Source organism: Lepidochelys kempii, chromosome 3 (assembly GCF_965140265.1).
Source record: "Lepidochelys kempii isolate rLepKem1 chromosome 3, rLepKem1.hap2, whole genome shotgun sequence".
Lineage (NCBI taxonomy): Eukaryota > Metazoa > Chordata > Testudines > Cheloniidae > Lepidochelys > Lepidochelys kempii.
In genome coordinates this window covers 174159498-174178203 of record NC_133258.1, presented here as the reverse complement: position 1 = coordinate 174178203, position 18706 = coordinate 174159498, and the positions used below count along the sequence as shown (strand labels likewise).

General features: G+C 42.4%; 1 long non-coding RNA gene across 1 annotated transcript in view; it reads right to left on the bottom strand.

Moving 5' to 3' along the window:
- The window catches only part of LOC140908330 (uncharacterized), a 44227-nt gene that overhangs the window by 4084 nt on the left and 21437 nt on the right, over positions 1 to 18706 (bottom strand). The window contains exon 3 of the long non-coding RNA XR_012157837.1: positions 2946 to 3138. This is a non-coding gene — a long non-coding RNA (uncharacterized lncRNA). The remainder of the gene's footprint in view (positions 1 to 2945; positions 3139 to 18706) is intronic.

The window sequence follows — 18706 nt, the reverse complement described above, 5'->3', positions numbered from 1 at the left end:
GGCAAGCTAATTAGGACATCAGTCAAGAAGCTATTAGAATCAATTAGGACAGGCAGGCTAATCAGGGCACCTGGTTTAAAAAGGACCTCACTTCAGTTAGTGAGGTGCGTACGAGGAGCTGGGAGCAAGAGGCACACAAGGAGCTGAGAGTGGGAAGGTGTGCAGCTGAAGGACTGAGGAGTACAGGTGTCATCAGGCATCAAGAGGAAGGTCCTGTGGTGAGGACAAAGAAGATGTTGGGAGGAGGCCATGGGGAAGTAGCCCAGGGAGTTGTAGCTGTCACACAGCTGTTACAAGAGACACTGTAGACAGCTACAATCCACATGGCCCTGGGCTGGAACCCAGAGTAGAGGTTGGGCCCGGGTTCCCCCCATCCTCCCAACTCCCTATTTGATACAGGAGGAGTTGACCTGGACTGAGGGTCCTACCAGAGGGGAAGGTCCCTGGCATGTCCCCCGACCCACTAGGTGGGTCAGCAGAGACTGCGGGGATTGTTCTCCTCCCTTTCCCCATGCTGGGCAGTGATGAGGTTAGCTGAGTGAATGGAAGTTTTGAGCCACTAGCAAAAGTGGCCAAACTGAGGGCTGCCATGAATCTCAGAGGTGAGCAAATCTGCCAATAAGCGCAGGACCCACCAAGGCAGAGGAGAAACTTTGTCACAATACATTTCAGATTCTTGTAAATCAGTATTAAATAATTGATTGGTCCACATAGATAACTAAAGTGTGGAAGTAACTAAATCCAAAGTAAATAATCTGTTTCCTGATAATAAATTACTTTAAAATCTGCCCAAGATTCTCCTGATAAGGCTACAGTCACTTATAGAAGGAAACTGATGTAACAGACTTGCACACATTTTTCTGATCTGGTACTACTGACATTGGAAGCTGTAGCATAGACAGGGCTAAGGTGACTCTTTGGTAAAAATGCATAAGTTTTGTCTGTATGACAGCTTCCAGCAGTGGAGCTGTACCAGTGTGGAAAAACTCTTATAGCTTTTCCTAATGTGGACAAGGCCCAGGACTGGACCACTGGCTGAATTGGGGCAATATAATTTTTATTTGATATATTACTAGAGTTATTAACACCAACTAGCTCTTTAAACAAAACAAAACCGATAAATATCAACAACAAAAGTGCAAAATAATTTGACTTTCATTTTAACTGAACTAAATAAAGAGTTGATTACCAGAGGATTAACACCTCCACATGTAACAAAAAATGCATTCTGTCAGTAGGAAGCTCCATAAGGTAACAACCTCCCGCAATTTGGAAATATCTCACTTTAGCACAGGAGGACAGCACATGGACAGTGGGAGTATGGCAAAGAGAAATGTCCTGCAAAAATCCCTCCCGCACTGAAGGACGCAGTTTGGAAAAAATACATCTACACCAAACTGCCCAGAAGACACCTTTAAAAATGCATCAACAAGTGAAATAGGTTTTACATGAAGCAAAGAAATGTATAGAGAAAATAAAATCAAAGCTGAGTACAGTTCTGGTCTAGAGAATCTGCTTTCTTTTTAAGTGAATTTACTGTTCATGAAAGGTACTGGATTGACGTGTCTTAAGGCTAACGTCCTTCTATATAAGAAGAGAATGGTCTGGTACATCTTGAGCAAGTTTCCAAACACTGCCTCTCCAGTCTGCATCAGCCTAACCTGTTTGTCTCTAATTAGGTGCACAGTTCAGTTTCTGTGCCCATTCACCTCCTCATAGCTGTTGAGATAGGGCACCATTTATAGCGCCAGGTCTTTCTTTGTTTGTTTTTAGGTGGGCAACTGTCCACTAGGAAATGGATTCAGATGATGAACTCATTTTACATAGGCCACTGAACTGCCACCAGCTGGTAACCTTCAGTTACAATTGACCTGAACTGAATTAGAACCAGTCATCAAGAAGTGAACATTGGTGTTACCAATCCCCTGAATCATTTGTCTTTTACTCATTATTTCTTAAGCACCAGCAATAAGCTTAGCAAGGCACAATAAACAGAAATAGAAAGAGTCTTCATAGGGATAATGTAAAGAATAAAGTCCCAGCACTCTCAGTTGCAGTGAATAGCTCACATTTTTATACACTTTGAAATGAGAGAGTATGACTCTCTAGTTGAAAGGATGCAGAATCAATGTACTCCCGTCTGGATTATTACATTCAATTTAGGCCATATGAACTCCTGTGCTGAAGGTATACATCTAAGAAAATGGTTGTGAATTGAGCGTGACTTGCATGAAAGAGCAAGTTGCACCTATGCTCTCTCAAAGCATCTGCTTTTAGTTAAGATCACAGTTGGTTTACTAGACAGCATATGAGGCCCCCAGTCTCTCCTCTGTATCACCCAGCACTCAAATGCTTAATATAGTAGCAATTTTATTATGGAGCTGTGCTTGAGATTCCATTGCTGAGGTTGCAACCAGGTTATTTTATAAGCACTGCATTTAATCTGCTCCGCTGTAGCTTCCACTAAGAAGACTGCCTCGAAAATGGCAAGATTTACTCTGAAGCTTATTTCCAAATGTTTAAATTCTTCGACATTTTTAATTGTAGTGTTCCTTGATCCACATCTCTTTCAGCTTTAATGTTAACTATCAGCCTTCCACTTAAAGATAGAGACTTTTTTGTCTTTTAATAATATGAAAAACTCTGGGTAGCTAGTGTGCTGTGATCCTGATTTTTACTCTAATTATAATTGTCTCATTGTTATTTCTCTGTTGTATCCTTCTGTTGTCTCTCTTAATGCTCTGATTGTAAACCTATTGGAGCAGGGATCATCTTTTTGTTGTATGTGAGACTTAGGGCAGGTCTACACTACTGGGCTCAGTTGACCTAAGTTACGCAACTCCAGCTACGTGAATAATGTCACTGGAGTTGACGTATCTTAGGTTGACTTATTGCAGTGTCTACACCGCACTGGGTTGAGGGGAGAAACTCTGCCCTCGACTTACCTTTTGCTTCTCGTTCTGGTGGAGTCAACGGCGTCAATTTAGGAGAGTGATCGGCAGTCAATTTAGGAGGTCTTCACTAGATCCGCCAAGTTGACCCCTCGTGGATCGATTGCCGCAGCGTCGGTCCGTGCTAAGTGGAGACAAGCCCTGAGACTTCTATGTATGTGCATACAGCACCTAGCACATTGGGGGCCTTATAGAATGTAAATTAATAATAATTGGTACATATTTAAATATTTCATAACATAAGACACAATTCATAACTTCTATGAGATTCACACCAATAGAGCCGGTAGAAATTTTCCAAATTTCAATTCTAACAAACATTTTAATTGAAATCTCAACTTTTGACAAAAACACTAAGCAACTCTTCACAATCTGCGAGAAGGACGGTTTGATCAGTTATAAAACTGATGACAAAAAGCTTTATATGATATTTTAATATTTTTTTCTATTTTCTTTACAATTCTATACACCACATTTTTGTGAGAATTCCAACCTCACTCAGGTGCACTTAAATGGAGGGTAAAATTTTCAAAAGCATCTCAGTGATTTAGGAGCAAGAATCCTATTTTTGGTGAGATTTTCAGTGGGAGTTAGGCTTCTAAATACCTGTCACTTTTGAAAATGGGACTTAAGCTTCTAAGTTAGGTAGATGCTTTTGAAAATATTACCCAGGCTCTTTAATATCCAGGTTCTTCAGCCAGAGGTGCCTTGGTTGCTGCTGTACCTTAGGGGCAGATCAGCTGGAAACATTGATGCAGGGACAAATCTGCAGGAAGTGGAACATGCACAGTTGTGGTGCACTGGGCATCCTTGGACTTACAAAGATGATCAAGAACTCAGGAGCAGAGGGAAGATGTGAATCTTGTAGGACTGGGAGAAAGAATCTGGGAAAGGAAGGTAAGTCTGGAAGGAAAAGTAGGATGGAATGGGAGGCACAAAGAGGTGGGAGAGAAATTAGGACTTCTTTGAGCCTTAAGTATCCTCTGTTGTCCTCTTTCTACTTAAAGAGGGAGTCATGGTTTTTACAGCACATGTGTCTTAGCCTGTCTGATGTGACTGTGAATATTTTCATTACTGTTATTCTGCAAAATTCTTGGAGTCAATATTTTCCCATAGATTAATTATTCTTGGAGTAAACTCAAATACCCTTTCCCCTAAAGTATAGACTCATACAAACTTTGAGGTGAACTTTGTTCTCTCCTTTATGTTCAGGGAAGACCCTGGCTTCAGTGGGACCAATATGGTTTCATTTCGTGGAGAATGAGATGGATCTGAGGAATCTCTGTAAAGTGACACCCTAAGTGCTCAAAGCAGAATCTGAAGGGGCTGCCAGTATAGAGGTAGGACACTGGGTCTAAGATTATTCAAGGATCTAGATTGCATAATGGAAGGTAAGTACTGAAGGAGCTCAGAAGCTGCAATACTAGGTGCAAGGTTCTGTGACACTTCTCCCCTGTAGAACCCCCTCGTTTCAAGGTGGCTTGAGCTCAGTATAGAAGCAGAAGGATTTGATTATTTCTACCTATACAAAATAAGTTAAATATCAAACCACTGGAAATTGCTTCATTATTTTAGCAGGTATTCGCTGGTTGGCATTGAATTGAGTTGCATATAAAATCATATCCTACTACCATTAACTTATTAGCTAATTGATTTATTTGAGGCCATCCTTGCCAAATCACATTGGTGAGCCACATTTCATCAAACATGGGAAGTCTTCTAACTGATTCCCTGACAGAAGAACCACCTGCAGACCACGAGCTATTCCCTCTATACAACTAACGGCACAGAGTACCATCACTATACTATATGCTGTGTATAATTATCAACTCAGAAATATCTTTTTAGGTCTTTGTCTCTTGGATGCAGCACAATAAATTCTGCCTGGTTGGTTTTTGATTCATGGGTTTTGCAGTTGTACACTTAGTGCTGAATGCAGTAAAATTCATTTAACTTGGTGTGACATTGTTTAGTAAATTCATGCAAAATGTATCAGTTAAAAAATCACTCACATTACATGCAAATTTTAATAAAATGAAATCCCTTAGCAGTCAAAGGAATTAACTCATATATGATAGGAAATACCAAGGCAGACCTTCCTATTTTTATGAAACTATGAATAATATAAGTATCCAATTGATAAAATTTTATTAAAGCTGACAGCCCTTAAGTGATCTAAGTGGTAAATATTGAAATGAAGTTTCAGCAACACCACAGTACCAAGGGAGGCCTAAGGCAGTAATAAGAATTAAACAATGATTTAATGTTGTTCCTTGGGGGTAAGGATTGTTGTTTTAATGGAGAGCAAAAGCTCACTTCCTTTCTAAATAATTAAACTGTGATTTAAGAAATTGATCTAAGGTAGTTGTAGTGGTTTGTTAAGTCCGAAAGAGATAAATGAAGGCAGAGTATCCCGGGGCAATGGGAAGTGAGGTGAGAGCAGTGAAGAGATAGTTTTGCCGGATGGATTCATGACATTTGTCCCTTGGGAGTGGGAAAGCTGGCAATGAGCATATTTTATCTTTTATTTGTAATGTAAACAGACTTGTGCCGCCTGAGGCTGGGTAATAGCTAATGAGCAGGGGGTTTCCAGGGGGTGCAGATTTTATTAGCACACTTTATAAAAAAAAAATCAGAGAAATTAAAAATGTGGTGTCTTCTAGATAATCTGATAATCAGAGATTCTACAGGGACTCTATCTACCTAAGCACTGTAAGACGAGTGAGTGTATTAACATATTTTGTTCAATTACTGTAGCCAGCTTTATGGCTTGCTCACCTTTCTAGCAGAGAGAGAGAGAGAGAGAGAATTTCACATGCTAATTGGGGATTTGGGTGTTTTAAGAATTCAAGGTTTTTTAATGCGTTTCAAATCTGTCACTTGAGCACAGACAGCGGGTTACTTAGCCAGCATTTTTCTCATAATGTATGCCTTTTATCTGATTGTCTGCCTTTCTTAAGGTGACAGATAGAATGGTGATGGGTATAGTACAAAAGAAAGACCGAAAAGAAGAAAAAAATGTGTCTTTGTCTAAATAGATAATTGCTGAGGTAACATATGAAGATAATGGAGAATTTACTTGAGGTTAACCTGGTACTCTTGGTGTAGAAATAAAGCAATAGAAATACAAGCTCTTGCTGATACTCATAACACCTGAGTTTTTTTCAGGAGTTAAAGTCCATTTATGGGCCAAGAAGAGCCAATAATTGTCCAACCTGTCCACTGACAGCACCACACTCCTGACTGAGCACAGTATGATACTAGAAAGATGGGAAGAACATTTTGCCACTCTTCTCAATTGTGAGTTGAGCGCAAATGATCAAATAGTAGACTGAATCGAGCAAAGTCCAGTTCGATTTGAACTTGAAGATCTACCAACTTTGGAGGAGGCTATGAATGCACTTACGGAAATGGCATATGGGAAGACAGCTGGAGCCAACGAAATCCCAGCTGAAGTGCTGAAACACAATGGTCCTATGCTTCACAAAGCTTTGCTAGACCTATTTACTTTCTGTTGGGAAAACAAGATTTTACCCCAGGATTTGAAAGATGCCAAAATTGTGACTATCTACAAGTGCACAGGGGACAGACACGACTGCAATTATCATGGCATTTCACTCCCCTCCATTGCTGGGAGGACCCTTGGTAAGCTGTTGCTGAAAAGGCTTCAGGTTATCCCAGATGATGTACTCCCTGAACCCCAGTGTGATTTTCGTTCATCACACAGCACTGCCGACATATTTACCTTATGCCAGTTACAGGAGAAAGCTGCTGAACAACAAATGCCCTGTACGTTGCCTTTGCTGACTCTCTCAGACACTCTGCTCTCTGGTGTCTTCTTGCAAAGTTTGGCAGCCTAGACAAACTAATCAACCCTATACGCTGCTTCCATGACAACATGCAGGCCCATGTATCAGTGGGTGCTGACTCATCTGATCCCTTTCCTGTAGCTCAGGGAGTTAATCAGGGCTGTGTGCTTGCCTCTCCATTGTTTACTTGGTTTTGGCTGGAGTGCTAGAAGTCACTGCACATACTACCACTGCAGGTGTCGATTGGATGGCGGACCTCTAAACCTCCACTGACTCAAGGCCAAAAGCAAATCCCAGCAAAGTGAAGTAAAGGACCTAGTGTATACCAACGACTCAGCGTTCGTCATCCTTTCCCGGAATGACCGGCAATGTTTACTGAATTCCTTTGCCCATGCTGTATCCCTTTTTGGCCTCTGTATTAATATAAAGAAAACAGAAATCCTGTACCAACCATCTCCTGGCAGAAATCCATCACTTCCATTACCACCAGAAATAAAATTGAACTGCTGCCAATTAAACAATGTCAAGTCCTTCTGCTACCTAGCTAGCATGGTTACTGATGACACCAGCATTGACAGAGACCTTTTAGCACTCTTAAAGTCAGCTGCTTTAGCTTTCGGACAGCTACAAAAAAAGACTATGGACAAGACGGGGGAGTCAGTGTGTCCATAAAATGCCAAGTTTACAGAACTGTTGTGCTGCCTTGTCTTCTGTACTCGCTAGAGACCTGTCCCCTTTATCATCACCATATCCAAAAACTTTAACTGTCTGCAAGAACACCACTTATGCAGCATAAAGGGAATCAAATGGCCTGACAAAATCATCAGCAATGAAGTACTAGGGCTGGCAGCCATGCTAAGCATGGAAGCAAGGCTAGTGCGGAGGCAAATGACCTGGGATGGATAACAATCAACTAACAGAGTTCGGTACCACGAATTTGAAAAAGGCCATAGGAAGACAGTCCCAAACTCTGCTACAACGGTTGCATCAAGTGGCACATACAGTCTGCCAGGCTGGACTTAATGACTTGGGAGGATAACGTCCCATGACATGTGAGCTTAGCACTCCGCTACAAAGGAAGCAGAATGAGCAACAGAATATCGTCATGCCACTTTGGCCAACAGTAGGAGGGAACATAGAGACCAGTTTGCTGTGGCATGTCTCCTTGAACCCTACTTGTGGAAACTGATTTCCAGTGGTAGACATACTCTAATACAAGTGATAATCATTTTATATATATATAAAAAACCTGGTACAAAATGACATGGGTTCCAAATATTTGGTGGGGAGCTTTCCACTGACCACTTATTTATTTGTCTAGTTTATACAATACACCTATCAATCTCTCTACAAACAAAACTATACTACTCCTCTAAATTTACATCAAATCCTGTGAAATATTTAAAATCTTCTTTACTCATTATGACTGTGTTCAATCCACACCCTCAGAAAGAGCCTGAATGTGAATGGACAGGCCTTACTGTGTGCTGAGAATGTCATCACATTTGGGCCACATCATACGTGGGCCACATCATACCAAAGGAGGGAAGTGAATTATAGGATTATAGGTCATTGAGGACACTCTGTCCATCTAAAGCTAGCATACCACAACTAATATTCTTAGGATTATCTCAATATTTGGGGCACAGTCTCTGAGGTAAACTGAGTACAAACCATGAATGGTATAAGTCTTTATAGTGTCAATTTGATTTTTATTTCTTTCAGATGCCAACAATTTCCAACAATAAAAGAAAGGGAACACCAAATGTGTGGAGTTGTAGGACACTTTGGGATTAAAATGACAGAGGTGTCTTGAAACAAGGGATACTTCACAGAAATGTGTCTTTGTGAGTGTTTTACTCCAACCTCTCCTCCAAGATAAAAGGCAGATGGTCATGAGGGTTGGATATCACTGGCTGATATGCATGATGGACCTTTGGCCACCTGTTCCTTTCTCTACTAATTAAATGGCAAAATTGGAGTGCAACTGCATCAATAACTAAGAATATAGAAAATGATTGGCTAGTCTGCACTTCCATGCAAACTTTTTTTATTCAGCTCTATTTTGGAAACATTTTAATTTTAAAAGAATTTCCCATAGCCACCCTGATGTGGGAGCAACCTCATTAATCCCTGCCCCTGATGCTGGCTGAGATAAGGCATGGTGCATGGTTCAGACAATTATTATGATTGCTTATTATTTATTAATGGTAGCCCCCACTGTGTTTTGAGAACTTTCTAAATTCTATTCTGTGCTATATAGGTTCTTATACTGTGCTCATCACCGTAGTAACAGAGTGCCTTCTATTCCTACATTAAGTAATGTGACTGACTACACATCCTATTGTATGTTGTTTGTTCTTGTATCCACCCCTCCTCCCCCAGAGGAGAAGTGTGTGCTGTGGAGTGCTTTGTTTTGGTAGGGCTTTTGTATACACACATGTTGTCATGTTTATTAGAGAAGGCAAGATCAAAAAAGTGTGTCTTATGCATGGAGCAGAAGGTGGTGATGTTTGTGTTGGTCATTCCACAGTTTCAGACCAGCCCCGAGAAAGCTTTGCTTCTCACACAGATAAGATCTATATTTATGGTTGAGGGATTCATTGTGCCAGAGGAGCATAGTTGTCAACCACAGTCTTTATCACAGAGCTCTAGGGGGTCTAGCCCAGGTCTAGGCCCTGGAGCACCTTGAAGATAAAAACTGAAGGCCTTGAACTTGATTTGATATTATGGGAAGCCAGAGTAGAGAACTGAGGACAGGTCCGATGTTCTTATAGTAGCTTGTGTTGCTGAGGACACATGCTGCAGGGTTCTGTACTGGTATGAGTTTCCTCAGGACTGATGGCTTCATGCCCAAGTATATCACATTGCTGTAATCCAGGCCTTGTCTACACTACAGGGAAAAGTCGATCTAAGCTACGCAATTGGAGTTACGTGAATAGCGTGACTCAAGTCAACGTAGCTTAGATCTCTTTTCCACGGGATCCTCACTATGCAATGTTGATGGAAGATGCTCTCCCATCGACTCCCCTTACTCTTCTCGATCTGGTGGAGTACAGGAGTCGACCTGCTAAATCGATCGCCGATGCATCGACTGCTGTGCGTCGATCCCCCGGTAAGTGTAGACAAGCCCAGTCAAGAGGATACAAAGATATGAATAAGTGAGGCCAGATCACATCCACCAGAATGGGATGAAGTGTCCTAGCCAACTGGAGATGATAGAATGTATCATGGACGCTGCTAAGTGAGAGCTCAGCATCAGCAAGGAATCCAAGAGTACTCTTAGACTAGATTTCTAGACTGCATTGCTCTTTTGTGGGGATGTGACTTCAAGCAAAGACAACTCTACTTTACCTGCAAACTCTTCAATATACTTTCCTCTCCCCATCCACATCACCTCTTTTTTACTTGGGCTCATTCTTCATTCATGAGCTGATCCATCTTGGTTGTAGTGGTATGGTTCTGTGTGGTGAGGGATTGGTAGAGATGTGTGTCATCTGTATATTGCTGGCCCTTGAGTCCATACTGGTCACCAACCAGTCGATCCTAGAGGATCTCCCAGTCGATTGAGATCTCTGGCGGCGCAGCAGGGCTGCTGCTAAGGCAGGCTTCCTGCCTGCCCCAGCCCCACACCACGCCAGGAAGCAGCCAGCGCCATCCTGGGGGTGGGGGGGGCAAGGGTCTCCCTCCGCGCGCTGCTCCTGCCTGCAAGCACCACCTTTGCAGCTCCCATTGGCTGGGAATGGGGAGCTGTGGCCAATGGGAGCTGCGGGGGTGGTGCTTGCAGAGAGAGGCAACGTGTGGAGCCACATGCCCCCTGCCCTCCCCCCCAGCGGCCGCAGGGGTGCGTTGGCCCCTTCCGGGAGCAGCTTGGGGCCAGGACAGGCAAGGAGCCTGCCTTAGCAGTAGCCATGCTGCATGACTGACCGGGAGCTGCCGAAGGTAAGTGCTGCCTGGTGGGAGGCTGCACCCCAGCCCTGAGTCCCCTCCCAGAGCCAGCACCCCCTATCCCTCCTGCACCCCAACACTCCATCCCAGCCTGGAGCCCCATCCTGCACCCAAACACCCTCCCAGAGCGTGCACCCCTCACCCCGTCCTGTAGCCCAACCCCCTGCCCCAGGCTCAACCCAGAGCCCCCTCACACACTGTGAACCCCTTGGCCCCAGCCCAGAGACCACACCCCCTCCCAAACCCCAACCCCCTACCCCAGCCTGGTGAAAGTGAGTGAGGGTGGGGGATGGAGTGAGTGGGGTGGGGCTTTGGGGAAGGGGCGGGGTAGATCCTGGTTGCCCTTAAATTCAAAAAGTGATCTTGGGAGTAAAAAGGTTGGAGATCCCTGCTTTAGTGGCTGCATGTCGATGTTGAATAGGACTGGAGAGAGAACTGATCCTTGTGGGACTCCAAAAGTGAGGGTTCTAGTGAGGAGCCAAACACTGAAGGAGTATGGGCCCTGCTCCAAAGAGCTCAAAATCCAAGGACAGGGTATTAGAGAGACAAAGTGGGTGAGGTAGTATCTTTTATTGGACCAACTTCTGTTGATGAGAGAGAAGCTTACACAGACCCGAGGAAGAGCTCCGTGCAAGCTCGAAAGTTTGTTTCTCTCATCAGCAGAAGTTGGTCCAGTAAAAGATACTGTCTCTCCAGTCCAGTCTGGGACGGACCCTAAGATAGAACCAAGCTCCAGGACCTATCTACTGCACCATGCTGCAAATGACTACACAACAAATCTGGTGTATTTCTTGTTTTGATCCACTCCATCTATCTTTTACATCTTTGGCTGGCAGCAGATGGTGCAGAAGGACTGCTAGCCATCCACATCTCATGGCTGCTCGGCAGAAGATGGTACAATAGGACTGCTAGCAATCCGTATCACCTGCCTGCTCACCATAAGATGGTTCAATAGGACTGACTGCAGGACTAAAGAGAATGACCTGGTCAAGTCACTTCTAATGTAGTCCCTGAACCCATGTCTGGCCAGGAGCACCTCGGACATGACGATGACGGCTACCAGTCCTATTGTACCGTCTGCTGCCACAAGGCAAGGGGTTGCTGCTGCTGTGTAGCAATGCAGTACCGCGTCTGCCAGCACCCAGGAGACATACGGTGACGGTTACCTGAGCGGGCTCCATGCTTGCCGTGGTATGGCGTCTGCACAGGTAACTCAGGAAAAAAGGCACGAAACAATTGTCTGCTGCTGCTGCTTTCACAGAGGGAAGGAGGGAACGGGGGCCTGACGATATGTACCCAGAACCACCCGCGACAATGTTTTAGCCCCATCAGGCATTGGGATCTCAACCCAGAATTCCAATGGACAGCGGAGACTGCGGGAACTGTGGGATAGCTACCCACAGTGCAACACTCCGGAAGTCGACGCTAGCCTCGGTACTGTGGAAGCACTCCGCTGAGTCTATGCACTTAGAGCATTTTCTGTGGGGACACACACACTCGAATATATAAAACCGATTTCTAAAAAAACGACTTCTATAAATTCGACCTAATTTCGTAGTGTAGACATACCCTAAGAGAAACCAAAATCAGGTCCTTGGTCTTCTGCAAAGGGAACAATCCAAGTCATTTCTAGCATCCACCAATGTGTGCAGGGCATTAGAGGACTGATTAAAGGGTTCTGGGATGGCAGTCACTGTGAGGGAAAGGGATTTAAGAAGGGTATTCGAGGAGAATAAATCTCTATAGGAGATGATGTTCATTTAATACACATGCAGACACACACCCTGCTAATAATGTCAGAGGTTGATGAGATAACTTTAAGAGGAAGGATTGCCTTGTGATTATGGATCTGGATTGGCACTCAGGAGATCTGGGTTCAGCCTTTGGCTCTGCCTCAGACTTCCTGAGTGACTTTGAGCAAGTCACTTAATCTTTCTGTCCCTCAGTTTCCCATGTACAAAATGGGGATAATATTACTTCTTTTCTAATTCCCCTTTTGTGTGTCTTGTCTATTTAGATTATAAACTTTCCAAGGCAGAGACTGCAATAGAGGTCCCAATGTGGGTTGTAATATGCTTTTAAATAATAATAAATGAATGCAAAATGTTTTGTTATTGTATCTTTAAAATGCATCTTGGACACGGTCAGGTTTCTTACAACAGCTCTTCTGTGGCAAACTTTGTTATTTTTCAATTTAAATATAGCAAAATCTTCAGCTGCATGAAATTGCGAAAAAGTCACAGTTCATCATGCTGCAAAGTATGAACAATCATCACACAGGTGAAAAACACATTAAAGAAAAATAAAACTTCAAACAGTTTTTAAGTAGTTCACTTTTATGTTTTAATAGCTCTTTAGGAGCCTGTAAATATAAAGTCAATTGGATTTCAGACTTGTTTCCATAGTTATAGTACACATAGGGAGTATTCAATAAAACAAATCTTTTATTTAGTTCCTGACAGGTAATTAAACTGTGCCTATGCATTTGCTTGTCATCTATGGTAGGAAGTAGTAACAACGTTTTTTAACGGCAGAAGCCATTCACTAATATATCATTACTTAATTTCATCTTCTAGGCTGCAACAGAATTGCTAACTGAAGTCTTTATTTAGTGGAAAGTTTGAATCACATTTGGCATTCTAGACCTGAAATTTCTTTTTTCCTACAACAGTTTGTTCTGAGCTTCAAAGACATTGAGTCCCATTTACACATTTTTCAGAGTAATGTACTATGGGGAAAAGCCAAAGAGAAAGAAAAACAGCAACTGGCAACGGCTAGCTTAAAAAAAGAAAAGCCTGCTAAATCAGCTTTCTTTGAAAACTTGAATATCCTTCCATAAAAAAAAAAGATGTTCTTGACTTTTTCATTCATTTAAAGAGGAGATAGAGAAAGACAGAGATTTTTCATATTTTCTAGCATTTTTGTTTTAAAAATCTCTGGTAGTTTTTGTAATTAGATTTCTATATTTATACAGTTTCATAACTGATTGAATATGATAGTCTCACTAATATGAAATCTAGTACTCTCAGAAAATGGGAACTGGGAATATTAACTCAATGTTAGTGACATCTAACTTTATTGCTCACCTGCTACCTGCATCTGTAGCCATAAGTTCACCAGCTTCCTGCACTTGAGCACTGGGGTGAAATGTGTTGGCTGCCACATGTCGGGTGTCGTGACTGGCCAATGGCAGTGATGCTAGGGAGAAATCCATCAGGTTTGGGAATGGCTGAGCCAACAATCAGCTGTCTTAGAGTGTGTCTGCACTGCAATTAGACACCAGCAGCTGGCCTGTGCCAGCTGACTTGAGCTCATGGGGATCAGGTGGCAGGGCTGTATAATTGCAGTGTAGACTTCTTGGCATGGGGTAGAGAGAGTGGTCTAGAACTCTGCGAGGTGGGAGCATCCCAGAGCTCGGACTGCAGCTTGAGTCCAGAAGTCTATGCTGCAATTAAACAGCCCAGTAGCCTGAGCCCCATGAGCCCAAGTGTAGATACCCTTTGATGCTGGCTAGTTGTGAAAGTTGTGAAAGGTTATTGGACTGAGAAAATGGTGGCCAAGCTAGAAAAGAGGCTCATAGGCTCCCTGTCTGTGCTTGCCTCCCATGTGCATGCAGGAAAAGTCATTTTAAGGAAGTGCTCATAGAGCCTTACATTAAATGGCAATTGTCTGCATAAGGATTATGTTAGACTGTTATCAGCTGTCTGTTAACTTTCCCTTGTGTTGCTGTATCTCCCTGTGTCTATCTTGACCTGTTGGCTGTGATTGGTTATATACATTGGTGATTTTTCTGTCTTGTTCTTGTGTGATTCCAGGTGCCTGTTGTTGTTACTGCATTTGTTTGCACTTTTTGGTGGCTTAATGTATTTTGCCTCTTCAGCCAGTGCTGGCAGGTATCTCTTGTCGATTAAGCAGGGAATTCAGTGGTGAGTCTAGCTGGTAATGTGGAAGTTGGATCTTAAAGTCAATAGTATCTGCATAAGCCCTCACCACTTTCAGCAAACGGAACCCTCAGAAGTTGGGAGATGGCTGACTAGTCTTTGAGAGGAAGGGTTGTGAAATCCTAAATAGATAACCAGATTCCAGTAAAAAGAAAAGGAGGACTTGTGGCACCTTAGAGACTAACACATTTATTTGAGCATAAGCTTTCGTGAGCTACAGCTCACTTCATCGGATGCATTCCAGTAGAATGCTTTTGATAGTATGGAGACTGTAGATGGGGGGCCTCCTGGCTTCAGAGCGTTGTAAAAGGAGGATATTGTCTTCCAGATGGCAGAGTGGGATCCTATGCAGGGGACAGTAATGTCTGCAACGGGGTATTGATATCTAACTGGCAAGGTTTGCTGGGTTAGCATGTTGGTTATCTCAGCTCTGTTTCGTAAAGGAATTAGTTACTACAATTATTTTGCACACAAACGCATTCCTGCCCCTTTCTGAGGGTTGGCACTCAGCACAAGGCTTATGCTGTATGAGTATTAAAATATCATAGCTGTGGTACCGAGTTGTACGCACTTCTGGTATAAGACAACCTCTCATTTCTTCTTTAGTTTTTGGGTCAGAAACACAGTTTCCCCTTTTATTGTCCTTTAAAAATAGGCTCAGAGAAATTATTACTGAAACTGGTGTAATCGCCACAGAATGATAAGATTTGCAGTGTTGCTGATGGGCTGAGCTCGGCCAATAAAAATCTAGAAAGCAGCCTAGGCTGCAGGGATTTATGAGGTCTTGGCATGCTGAGGCGTAACTGTTTCTGTGAATGGCCATTTTATCCAAAAGAAAAATTACAGAGTCATGTTGCACAAGATGTTTGCAAGGGGGGGAAAAAAGTCTTCGTTTCTGGATTTCTCTTGGCTCTGCCTATGGTCAGAGCTAATTACACTGAGCTGTTCATCTGTTTATTATTGTAACATTATATTTAGGGTGCATATAAATACAGTTCCTTTCAGATTAAGCCCAATAACTGCTTTAGAACGGCCTTTTATCTATTGCTGTTACTGTTCTAACCCACTTATTGCATTTGCAGATACTTGAGCAAATTTATGTGTTTTATAAACCTAACAGAATGCCTTGTGCACTGATTGATGGGAAATCAGTTGTTCAGTTGCCAGGCAATGATTGATTCTCCAACACAGCTGTTCCAGCTGTGCTACAGATGCTATTTTTCTCAGATATTATAGCTGGTGTTGTAAGCCATTGAATGTGATCCTTACTTGTAATGATCTCTGCGAAATCAGTTGTTTCAGCATTTAATGACTATTTGGTTACCATCTCCAGGTTTGCTTCACACTGTTAACTAATAAACTTGCCATTAGCAGCTTCCACTTTGAGATCACGTTATCTAGTGTTCACTTCACTTATGTCACAGACTGCAAATTAACTCTTCACAAAATGTTGCACACAGCCAGATGACACCAGTGAGGACACCAGACCTCAGAATGGTTGTCATGTTCTAGCCCTTTATTTTAAGCCTTGCCCGCCCTTGTCTGATTGATTAAATAATAGATAAAAGTGTAACTCAACAGAAAATTTGAAGGCCTGCTTTTGATTTGGGGAAATTGTGTTTGATTGCCTGGCAGTTCTTTCAGATGACCTTCATCTAGTCACAGGTTGTGATTTGGGTATGCTATCTATTTCCAAAGTAACATCAAATATTAAAGTCAAGCAACATCAATAATTCATACTTCTATGGCACTGAGGATCTCAGTGAGACAGAATCATTTGGCTTCACTAAAATTAAAAGCTCTACTCGGCTTAGGAGACAAATAAAAGTTTATGCCTTTTTAATGCTTTTCTTATGACAGGTGCAATTAAACTTAAACTCATGTTTTGTCTAAAGAGCTGTAGCTGGTAAGTGTTTCTGCAAATTGTATATTAGCCTCCTATTCACAGCAAGATAATATGTCCACGTGCTAGACTACAGGGGAGAGTTGGCAGGCTGTTTTTCCCGAAATCAGAAAGACTTCTCAACACTTGATTTAAAAATAAAAAATAAACTAGTGGAGAGACACCAACATTACATCTCGTAGACAATAACTGAAAGGCAGTTTGGTCTGGTGAACAGGGTATTTGACTAGGGATCAGGAACCTCGGTTCTATTCCTTACTTTGCCTCTGATCTGCTGAGTTATGCTGGGTAAGTCACTTCACCTCTCTGGTGTCTCTCTTTCCACCCTTTTTCTGTCTTGTCTATTTAGATTGTAAACTCCTTGGGAAAGAGATCGTCTCTTACTATACGTATCTACAGTGCGTAGTGCATTGCGCCCCAGAAGCCCTGCTGTAATACAAATAGTAGATTATAATATATTAATAAGGCTAATGAACTTTGTTTCAATACCAGACAGCCTCCTAAAGTGTAACATTCTCCTTGATTTTTGCTTTTTAAAAATTATCTTGACATCTCCTTCATTTGGTCTTGTCTCTGATTAAGTTAATTTTTAGAAGGTATAAAATATTAGGAGCCTTGAAACTCTTGTAATCTTCTGTTATGTAAATATTTGTTTGTTTTACACAGTGCCAGGAGATAAGATAAGATTAAGATAAGCGATAAAATTTTGAGCTATACGGAGTTTTCCTCCAGGTCCTGAAGAAGAGCTCTGTATAGCTTGAAAGCTTCTTTTTCTTTCTCACCAACAGAAGTTGGTCCAATAAAAAATATTACCTCACCCAACTTCTCTCTCTAATATCCTGGAATCAACATGGCTACAACTCTGCAAACATGAATTCTAACTGTGATTTTGAGAAAATTGTCTGGGTAAAGACTATGTTCCAAATATCCTTTCAAAACTGAATGAGGCATGGATTGTCTCAGTCTCCTATTTGAGTCAGTGAGTGCTGATCTCTGTCATAGGACAGCAGTGTTGGCCTTTTGTAACTTTGACCCATTTCAGATGACTAGGGTCAAAAAATAAAAATCAGTCTTTTACCAGCACTCGTGTGTGCACACTTGTCAAAAGAAAACTAAATCTTTGGCAATAATGGAGCAAATGAAGCCACCTGAATCCCTTAGTCTGGGCAGGAACCTTGCAGAGAAGTGGAGGAGGTGGCCGTAGTGCTTCCAGATTTTGCTGAAAGTAAACAGTATTGCAATGAAATCAGGGATGGTGAAATTCACCCACTGCTGCATGTAGCAGGCACAGGGGCATCAAAGACCTGCAATATATCCTAGTGGGAGCATGAAGGGGACTGCAAACTGATAGGTAAGTCATTCAAAAATGTCAAGAACACTTGGATCCGTGCAAGAACCTCACTTGGGAAACACACTGGGTATACATCTCCCCTGTGTGTAGCACGGAAGGGGAAGCATAGGAAGGGGACACTGTTAGGCAGTCACTTAGGGTTCTTTGATCCTGCTCCAGGCATCAGTTAGAGCAGCTTCTGGATTCTTCTGGCACAGGAGCTCTCTCCATCAGATTTTCAACACTGAAGAATCTGCTCCAAGGAGAATTCTCCACTGGCCATTTATGAAGTATCATAGAATTGTAGAATATCAGGGTTGGAAGGGACCTCAGGAGGTCATCTAGTCCAACCCCTGGCTCAAAAAGCAGGACCAATCCCCAATTTTTGCCCCGGATCCCTAAATGGCCCCCTCACGGATTGAACTCACAACCCTAGGTTTAGCAGGCCAATGTTTAAACCACTGAGCTATCCCTCCCCCCTCAAAAGAAATCTGGCTTTTTTCTTTAGAAGAGACTAGCAAGCAGGGAAGACCATTGGCCATTATGTTACTGACCTGTGTAATATACTTAGCCATGTGGATATGAACAGTTAACAACTGGATTAATTCTAACCCAAATTACTTGCGGAGTAGCTGATTAGCCTAACCACATCAAAGCAGATTATTGCAAGAAATAGAGTTAACTTTCCTGAGGTCCTTAGTTTCACTCAGTCAGTCCTCAGATAAAGGTCCTGTTGATGTCAACGGGGACTAGCCTTGAATGAGGGCTATCTCTGACTCTTAGTTGTATTTATTTATTTATTTTCTTCTGGGTGGGAAGGTTAG